General features: G+C 46.3%; 1 pseudogene; it reads left to right on the forward strand.

Annotated features, from left to right (window-relative positions):
• The first annotated feature begins 2,232 nt into the window (after positions 1-2,232).
• LOC124348554 lies at positions 2,233-7,285 on the forward strand (annotated as a pseudogene).
• The last annotated feature ends 2,439 nt before the right edge of the window (positions 7,286-9,724 follow it).

Consider the following 9,724-nt stretch of genomic DNA (forward strand, 5'->3'; position numbering starts at 1 on the left):
CAAAAGGGAACTCAGCCGTGAAACGGCAAAATAACGTTCAGCTACAAAGGCAAAAGAATTCCGGTTTGATCCACATCATGGTGATTCCACAGCTGAACCGTCTATAGGATATCGAGGAGAGTATCGGATAAGATCCAAGCGGTCATGGAGGCTACCCTTGAGGAGAAAATCAGACAACGGCAAAAGAAGCCAGGATGTTCGGTGAGCGAACCACCCGCTTGGAACCTATTTATTTGACAAAAAAAGTTATAAGGCTTGATTATAAAGAATTTTTCATCACACATTAACGAAAGTGAATTTTAAAAAGTATACTTTTCATAAGGTGTAACCACAAATGAAAAGGTACCTTTGATCCTGACGCAGTTGACTACAAAGATGTGGCCCATCCAGAGGAGTTTGGTGTCCAGCGTAACCCATAGAAACGTGAGTTTTGAAGCATTAGGGATACATAAGCCATTTAAGAAAAGTACTTGATTTTCACCTGGATTTTAGGCTCAAGTGAAGACAACTGATGAGGTTTTATATGCGGAAAATTTACACTTGACGCAGGATAATTTCTGCGTCTATTGGGCACTTTTATGAAGTATACTTTTAGCGTTACTTATGTATTTTCCGGCTGCGTTTTCTGAGGAAGATGACTCCCATAGGCAGTGGTGTGCATTTAGGTCACACTCTAGTATATGACCGGGTGAGTGGTTTATAAAAATACATGATAACTTTTGGGGTACAGTTCTCTTTGGGGGAGTAAACGGAAAAATATTCATTTTCACTCTGAGTTGGTGAAAAAACCTGAGGTGGCGCCGATTGCTTCTGTGGCACTGAGGTTGATACTAACTGAGGTCCCTACTAACACGGCTCAATCCGATTGTTATAAGATGTAGGTAAACATGGGATTGATAGATCCAAATCAATATTTGAGGGTTGAAGCATAGTGAATGTATATAGTTATTCGAATCTAGGGTGATATTAAATAAAGAATTTTCATCGTATATCCCAAGTATATTACATTTATGTACTGATTGTACTTCAAGGTAATATACATGGGGGTATAATTTTGTTTTGATACCATTTGGTACATACACATAATGTACAGTATGGTCCAAAAAAATCCGAACAGCGATTTTATTTTGAAAGCCACATTGCGGGGGGGGGGGGAGGAAGACATAACCAGTGGCTAAATAAGCCTATTTCTCCTTTTTCTTTCTTCCCACCTTTCCCTTTGTTCCTAGCCCCCCAAAATTAGGACCAAAAAGCCTAAAATAGTTCCCGCATGACTGATAGGTGGCTTTTAGGTTGTTCGGATTTTTTTGGACCATACTGTACATTGGCCAGCCAGTAATTGGGCTGAACGTCGTCTCATCTGCCATCGAATCGTCTCATTTCTGTTGGAGAAACGGCTCAACTTGTCCAATAGCTTCGTTTACATCGCCGATCAATTGGATACTACCCTGTTTATTCCCAGGTTGGAGAAATCGGTCGCTTACGGAACGGGAGAGTAACGGGAGTTCACTATGAAGGCCCTTGAAGCTAGCCCTGGCTGAACTAACGAAGAATCTGCGATCACTGGAGGACTTGCCTCTCTCGATAGCTCAAGTGCAAGGATTGGCTGCAACTTTCAGGCACGCCGAAACCTTTCCACCCCAACCGACCTTGATTCCGCAAGGTCGATTATCTCTTTTTTTGACAAAATTGGAGATAACATGCTCCCTTCTGTCGAAGCGACTCCTATTTACCTTCCCTCGCTATCGGTCAGGACTGTTGACTTTGAAAACGAGCGGCAAGTGGCCCGATGATCTCGAAGCCGTTCGCCGGATCAAAGCGGCTTTCTACATCTACAAGCTGGCTGAAAAACTTTGCGTCCTCTTCGACCTCGTCGTTCGAGTTTTCATCGATCACATCATTGTGGAGCGCAGAGGCTACATTTTCAAGTTGGGGATCGCTTATCATCGAGATGCAGCCTTGTTAAAACGCTTCGTCGAGCCTAACGGAATTGTCAAGTGAGTTACCAATACTTTTTTGCGATCAAAAGCTAATTTGGTCCTATCTTGATTTGCATTGTTTCTTTGTCATAGGTACCGCGACAATCCGGAATCACTCCTCCTGCAGAGGGATCAGGAGATTACCCCAAGACTGGCAGCGGCACTACGTGCCCTACATGCGGATGCCCTACATGCGGAGCAGACAGCCTACAGCACGGCCGTTCGTTTGGCCAAGCGCTGGATCGCTTCGCACATGCTGTTGGAATATCTCGAAGAAGAAGCCGTTGAAATGATTGTAGCCAGCCTGTTTGTTGATTCGACCATGTACGGTTTACCGTCGGAAGAAGAGTCCGGCGCGAAATCCTCGCTGCATGACGCCATCGACTGGGTGGGACCTCTGACACCTCAAGTGGTTTTCTTCCGGTTCCTCCAGTTAGTTTCGACCTACGACTGGACTAGCCAGCTCCTCGTCATCAGCAATTTCAACAATGACCACACACCAGAAGTGATTCGCGACATTGAAACATCTGTCGCAGCCCAGCGAGCCCAGCTGAAATCACCTTTAGTCCTGGTGACACCTTACGATCCATCCGGCGTGGCGTTCACGCGTAGCACGCCACCGCTGCCCGTCTGGTCACGTCTGATGGTGTTAGCCCAAGAGTCGCTCAAATTGCTGTTGGAGCGTCAGTTGATGGAATCCGACGTGAAAACCGTGGACGTGTTCCAGGCATTCCGTCCACCCTTGGCATTCCGCCTACAACTGTGTGATCCATCTGTGTTAAGGCGCTGTCGCCCGCCATCTGTACACGCTCGATAGTGTGCTCGACAAGAAGGTCAAGCTTCACGAGCACCAGCCGAAAAAGACGCTCTCCATCTACGATTACGAGCCCGTCGATCGAATGCTGGATGAGGTAAGATTGGCCTCTGCCGACAAGGCCCGCTTTTTCTATGACAAGTATGGATAGAAAAAGAAAATTATAGATAGATATAGATAATTTATTAGATAACTTTTTATGTAGAAAAAGATCCATCTGATCAGACGGATGACGATATCGAAATCCTGCTCGAATTCACCAACACCTCAGGGCATTCGCCAATATGACTCTGTCGGTGAGCTCGGTGAGCTCTGCCGGGTGATGGTGTTCGCCGTCGTCGAAAAGGCCGGCACAGTTGTCATGAACGACGGCGAAGAACTTGATTCATGGTCCGTTATTATTAACGGCCATGTCGAAATTGATGGCGGAGCCTCCGGCGAGCCTGGTCGAGCCTTACACCTTGGCGACAGGTCAGTCAATCTTTCCATCCTTCCAACTGGGGATAAGAAGACGAAAAAAACTCATTTCCCTCAACCTGAATTTGAAATTTGAAAATTTTGTCATTTTTTTGTTTTTAGTTTCGGGATAACGCCGACCATGGACAAATTGTATCACCGGGGCGTAATGCAGACCAAATGCGATGACTGTCAATTTGTTTGCATCACGCAAACCGATTACTTTAGCATCTTGCACAAAGGAGAGGAGAATACGCGCCGGCACGAAGAGAATGGACGGGTTGTCTTGGTGACGGAACAGCGGACCCAAATTGGCTCAGCATCCTCCTCGCAGCGCTCTCACATCGTCATCAAGGTGAGTGGAGAGCACATCGAAAGCACAAGAGTGGGACAGATAGCAGCCCAAGTAGAGTATAATAGAGTGGCTTTCCTATTTCTTTTTACAACCTAATCACCTAATTAAAAAGGTCCTACAACAATTGGATCGATATCGACCACTTGTTTAATTGATGAGCTATTTATAACATTTCATTATTTTCCTTTTTTAAAAACGCAGGGAACGGTGGAACGATTAATGTCCCAATTGTTGGAAGACTCGTCTGTCGATCCCAGTTAAGTCGAAGATTTCATTTTGACTCATCGGATCTTTATCGAAAGTCCCTTGATTGTCTGCAACCAGCTGCTCGAATTGTAACGCCCATTATTCTTTGTCGTCTCATCAGAGGCTCATTCATTTCATTCCTCTCTTTCGTGTCACGCGATAGTTTTAACGATCCGACCGTACACCGACCGATAAAGTGACGCGAGTCGTTCTCCTATGGGTCAACAACCATTTTACCGATTTTTAATTGGATCCCTGCATGATGGAGTTTCTCGAAACCTTCGAGTGTCTACTGGAACAATCCAAGATGCAAAGCCACGTAAGATTATTTATTCCATTTTCTTTCAGATGTTGGGACAATTATTTAAAAATATTTAAAAAAAAATTTGATTCAATAGTTGAGGATGCTGGATTTCGCTATCGCGGAAAAAGCTCAAATCAGGACAGTGACGTTGACCCGGCCCAGTCGCGATGAAATACTTCATTTCAGCATCTTGGGTGGATTCGAGCGCGGATTCGGCATCTTCGTTTCCAAAGTGGAAAAGGGTTCCAAAGCCGATGAAGTTGGACTCAAACGAGGTGATCAGATCCTCGAAGTGAACGGTCAGAGCTTCGAACACGTCAGCCACGTACGCGCACTGGAAATTCACCGGGCTTCCACTCATCTTTCCATCACCGTTCGCTCCAATCTGCACGCGTTTAAAGGTATATGACAAATCGTCTACATTTTTATGGGAAATTTTCAATCACATTTTTTGATTCATTCAGAAATGTTAAACACCCCTGATAATTCTCCGCGGCCTCGGGGCAAGAAACTCGAGTCGAAATCGTCTTCCAGCAACAAAATGCTTGGCGGGTCGTCTTCCGACGTTCATTCCGACAGCGGCTCTGCGGGCCACACGTGTCCGTCGCCTTGTAAAGACAAGGCGGCCCTGATTGGCTCCAAGAGCGCCGGAGACAGCGGCGGTTTCATGACACTTGGCCACAGAACCAAATTGAAGCAAATTTGGGGCAAGGTCAATCAGATGGCCAGAGGCAAACCGGGGTACGTAATTTGAGGATGACTCTTAAACTAAGTGGCGCCCGGATGTTTTAGATTAACCATCAACTTGTTTCACAAACACACAAGGAAGCGGTCGGCGATGAAGTCATGTACGGCTCGACAACTGGCTCGGCGGATTCGAGTGCCGCACAATCTGGCGCCGTCGGTTCAGCCCTGACTGGCAACAGCGTCAACCAAATGTACATGAGTCACAGCAATCCGGATTTGACCAGCATTTGTTACGATGATCCAAGGGCCGATTACCCCGAACACGCCCTCAAGGTTTTCAAAGCCGATCAGTCGTCAAAGTACCTGCTTATCCACAAGGTCAAAGCGACTCATCCGTCATTGGCTGGATCGATTGGAAAAATGTCAATTTCGTGAATTATTTGCACAGGAAACAACTGCCAGAGAAGTGGTGATGCTTTCCCTCCAAGAATTCCAAATCACGGATCCGTCGTCCAGCTACAGCCTTTGCGAGGTGACGGTGACAGACAGTAGCATCATCAAGCAGCACCGGTTGCCCGACCAGCTCCAGAATTTGACCAAGCGGATCAGCGTGGCCAGTCGCTATTATCTCAAGAACAATCACAGCACCGAAACTCTGGTGCCGGATGAATTGGCCGGCGAGCTGATGCTGCAATCTCAAGTCCAATTCCTCCACCTGAACGCGGTTGAAGTGGCCGTCCAGCTCACGTTACAAGATTTCGCTATTTTCACTCAAATCGAAAGCACAGAGTATGTCGACGACTCTTCCAGCTGCGCAGCAAATACGGAACGCCTCATCTCTCCCAATTCAGCGATGTGAGACATTTTGATTGCACGCACACAACTTCTCTCAGTCTCTCATCATCCGTTTTTTAACGCATTTTTTTGGTTTTGACAGTTGGTTAATCGGGAAATGTTTTGGGTTGTGACGGAAATTTGTGCGGAACACAATCTGATGCGACGGATGCGCGCTATCAAACAGTTTATCAAAGTGGCTCGCCAATGCAAAGAGTGCAAGAATTTCAATTCCATGTTCAACATCATCTCCGGTCTTGGTCACGGAGCCGTTTCCCGGCTGAAACAGACGTGGGAGAAACTACCGGGAAAATATCAACGTCTCTTCCGAGACATGCAGGATCTGATGGACCCGTCTCGTAACATATCCAAATATCAAAATCTAATCAACAGCGAGCACGTTCAGCCACCCATGGTAAAGTTGATTCCATTAAAAAAAAAAAATTACCGCATCCGCACGGCTGTTTTCTGGGCCTGCGGGTTTCTCCCGTCAGTGTTCATTTGAGTAAAGACAAATATTTGTGCGTTTCCCCCCTCCGTTTCCCTGGCGACAGATTCCATTTTCCCCGTTGTCAAGAAGGATTTGACGTTCATTCATCTCGGCAATGACACTCGGGTTGACGGGCTGATCAATTTCGAGAAACTGCGCATGATCGCCAAAGAGGTGCGCTCCTTGTCGCACTTGTTCTCGGCGCCCTACGATCTGTTCACGATGCTGCAATTGGGCGGCCAACCTCCTTCTGCCGCCATGATGGCCATCAATCAGTTAACGACCGGATCGGGAATGGCCGGCGGGGCCGTTCATCACGACCGCCACCATCTCTCCTCGGCCACGGTCAAGAGACGCAAGAAGTCGGCCGCCATGCCAAACTCGAAGAAAATGTTCGAGGAAGCGCAGATGGTCCGGCGTGTCAAGGCTTACCTTAGCAACATGAAGGTATTTGGCTTGTTTTTTGTCACCTTCTTTGGGTGATGATGATAATAATTAACATTCCTTTTTCTCAAGGTGATAACGGACGAGGAACAACTGCGACACATGTCGGTGGAAGTCGAACCACCAGCCAAAGGCAATCCATTGGCGGCCACGTCATCCAATTCGGGCAGTTCTGGCGGCTCTGGAGGGGGCGGAGGATCCGAAAGCCGGGCGACCGGGGCATTGGTCCTCAGCGCAGTCAATCACCACGTCCGCAAACGTCACCCGAAAACCGACGCTCTCGACCACCAGCACGGGCAGTTCGACCAGCGCCACCAGCGAGAGTCGCCGAGGACAACAAGGACCCAAATTTGGTACGAAGAATTTTTCAAATCGTGATTGTTGTTTGGGTTTTCCATTGACACATTTTTATTTTGAAATTGTAGGAGCTGCCAGCCCACAATCTGTGCGCAAAATGTTGGCTCTGAGTGAACCCAGCAAAACGAGGTCGTACCAGGCGCCCAATCGACCCATGGGCTCCTGCAGCGTCTCGATTGCTCTACCTTCAACATATGGCTTATTACTTCAACAACATTCCCCTTCTCCATCGCCTGGATTGAACCGGCGTGTGCCTGGAGTACCAACTGGAGTACCAAACACTTGCTTAGATATGATATGCTATGCGCTTTCTAAATAGTCAAAAAGGTAACAAAGAATTTCATTAAAACTTAGATAGTGTCAATATTACTACTGCGGTAGTATATGCGATTTCTTCAACAGGCTTTAACTGTGTTTTGAGTTCGTTTTTGGCAGATTAAGTAATTAAAACGCATCTAGGGATGAATAGGTTTACTAGGCAGATTTGCTGTGTACTGGCCGTTCTGGAAAGAAATTGAGTTTGCCTGATAATTGGATGCGTCGGTACCATTCTCGTCATCTGGGAATATTCCAATCGCTTCGAGTGACCATAAACGATAACCGTCGTCAGGGTGACTGGCAGAAATGTGATAGGAAGACCTTTGATTTGAGGTGACGGCTCCAGGAATTGGGCCTGAATTAAGGTAACCAAAGAGAATTTTTTACGGCTGTAGGACCTTGGCCATGTACGTTCTCGTCACCAACGATCGTCCAGTAGGAGTCAGCACCGATCAAAATATCAACGGAAAAATTATCGTTGGACTTCGGGGGATGTGCCAAAACAATATTCTTCAGATATGAGAGAATATGAGAGAATATCAGCGATGAGAGAACAGTACGATAAGGATTTTCCAGTGGTTCTACGATTGTAGGGAGTACCACTGCTTGAATTTGGACGCGATTTCCGTTTAAACCATTGAGCCAAAAGTTGACGACGTCATAATAGCTTGGTGCTGGAGAAGAGGCAGAAAAACCTTTGAATCCAGAGAGACACAGCAATGCTCGTCGAATGGGGTGCAAATGAAGGATCTCTACGAGCTGAGCGGCGATGAAGGTGAGCTGTGAACCATCGTCAGTCAGTAGATTAGCTGAGTGGGAGGCACGATGGGAAGAAACATTAGCTTTGGCCGTTTTGAGGAAGACAAAAGGAAGTACGTCTGTTGATATGGGATTCTTTGTCTTCGGTGATGCTTTGGTCTGTAGACAACCGTTGTGGGGTGTACTGGGCTTCGGGTGAGAGCCGGAGGCAGCCTTGTCGCTCTGGAGGCTTGTGTGGTGTTGTTGATTACAGTGCTGACATCGAAAACGACTAGGACAATCTTTTAAATTAGCGTGTCCTATGTGAAGACACTTAGTACAACAACAGCTTCTTCATTTTGACGATTCTTGTCCGTTCTTCCGATGTCTTAAACAAGGTGCATCTCGTCGACGAATGATCTTCAGCACAAAATGAATATTTCTCCTTTCTTATTGTTTGGGAAGGTTATGTTGAAGTGAAAATAATTTGCTTTAACGCAAGACGAGGAGGTGGTTGCTCGCAAGTGTCTCCCATGATTTCAATCTCGCGCTTGATGACTGTCCCCAATTCGTCGAGAGTCCAATCCACGGTGCCTTTGTGGCGTGTAGGATTTCTACGAACGTCGATTGCAAATTTTTTATGAGTAAAAAAAACGAGGAGATCGCCGTAGAAAGCAGAAGCTGTACCAAGGGCTTCAAGACCTCGAATATAAGATTTGAGTTGATCGGCAAACGCGTGTAGACTGGAACGAGTGCATTTGCGGCTGGTAGATTGATGAGTGCTTTGTAGTGAGCGGTGACCACCTCTTTTGGTTGGCTGTAGGGTTCGTGAAGGATATCTTTAGCCTTGACGTAATTATCATTGGAAGAGGTCAGACCAAGAAGAGCGGCCTTTGCTTCTCCTTCAAGTTTGGAGATGAGAAAATTGAAATTCGTATAGCCACCAATGCCACCATAACTCTTATAATCTACTCAAGATTCAAAAACATCCCAAAAATTGGACCAGTCAAGAATGTCTCCTTTAAAGACGGGCAAATCAAGCTTTGGTAACACACTGGCAGAAGGATCAGGTGTAGCAATAGTGGCAGGACCTATTGGAGCTGTAGTTAAAGCGAGAGCTGCGTTTGCTGAGTCTTCGACATCTTGTAGCGTCCTTAGTTGAAATGTGAAACCATCTTTATTGCCGTGAAGAGTTTTATTATGGATGTCGGCTGCGTCCATCTCAGCTGCTACATCTTCAGGCTCTAACTCTTCCGGAATGGCTTCGTCGAGCCCTTCTATGTTGGTTGCCATCTTGGCCTCGAGATTTGCAATATTTTTCTGAAGCTCGTGTATCTTTTGAAGCCTGGTGGTAGTAGCATCGGCGATAATAACATTAATCTTGTTTATTAAACGAGTAGCAGCAGCCCGATCGCCTCCGCGTGATGCGGTGAGACGAGCAGGATCGGCCATGATAAATAATAAAATGAATAATTGGTTAACAGTAGGCTGATAACTAAAACGGAGAAGCCAAAATGAAGAGACATAGATTTATTCAACGTTCGCATATAGGGACCAAAATGCTCTGACCAAATACACGAATGTTACGACCAAGAGTAAGGACCACAAATGTTTAAAGTTGATGATCTTCTTCAATTATTAGTTTGACGGTATCGTCTTCTTCTTTTTCTTGGAGACCGGAAGGAATAGGGCGTCCTTGATC

The sequence above is a fragment of the Daphnia pulicaria genome, chromosome 7, assembly GCF_021234035.1.
Source record: "Daphnia pulicaria isolate SC F1-1A chromosome 7, SC_F0-13Bv2, whole genome shotgun sequence".
Lineage (NCBI taxonomy): Eukaryota > Metazoa > Arthropoda > Branchiopoda > Diplostraca > Daphniidae > Daphnia > Daphnia pulicaria.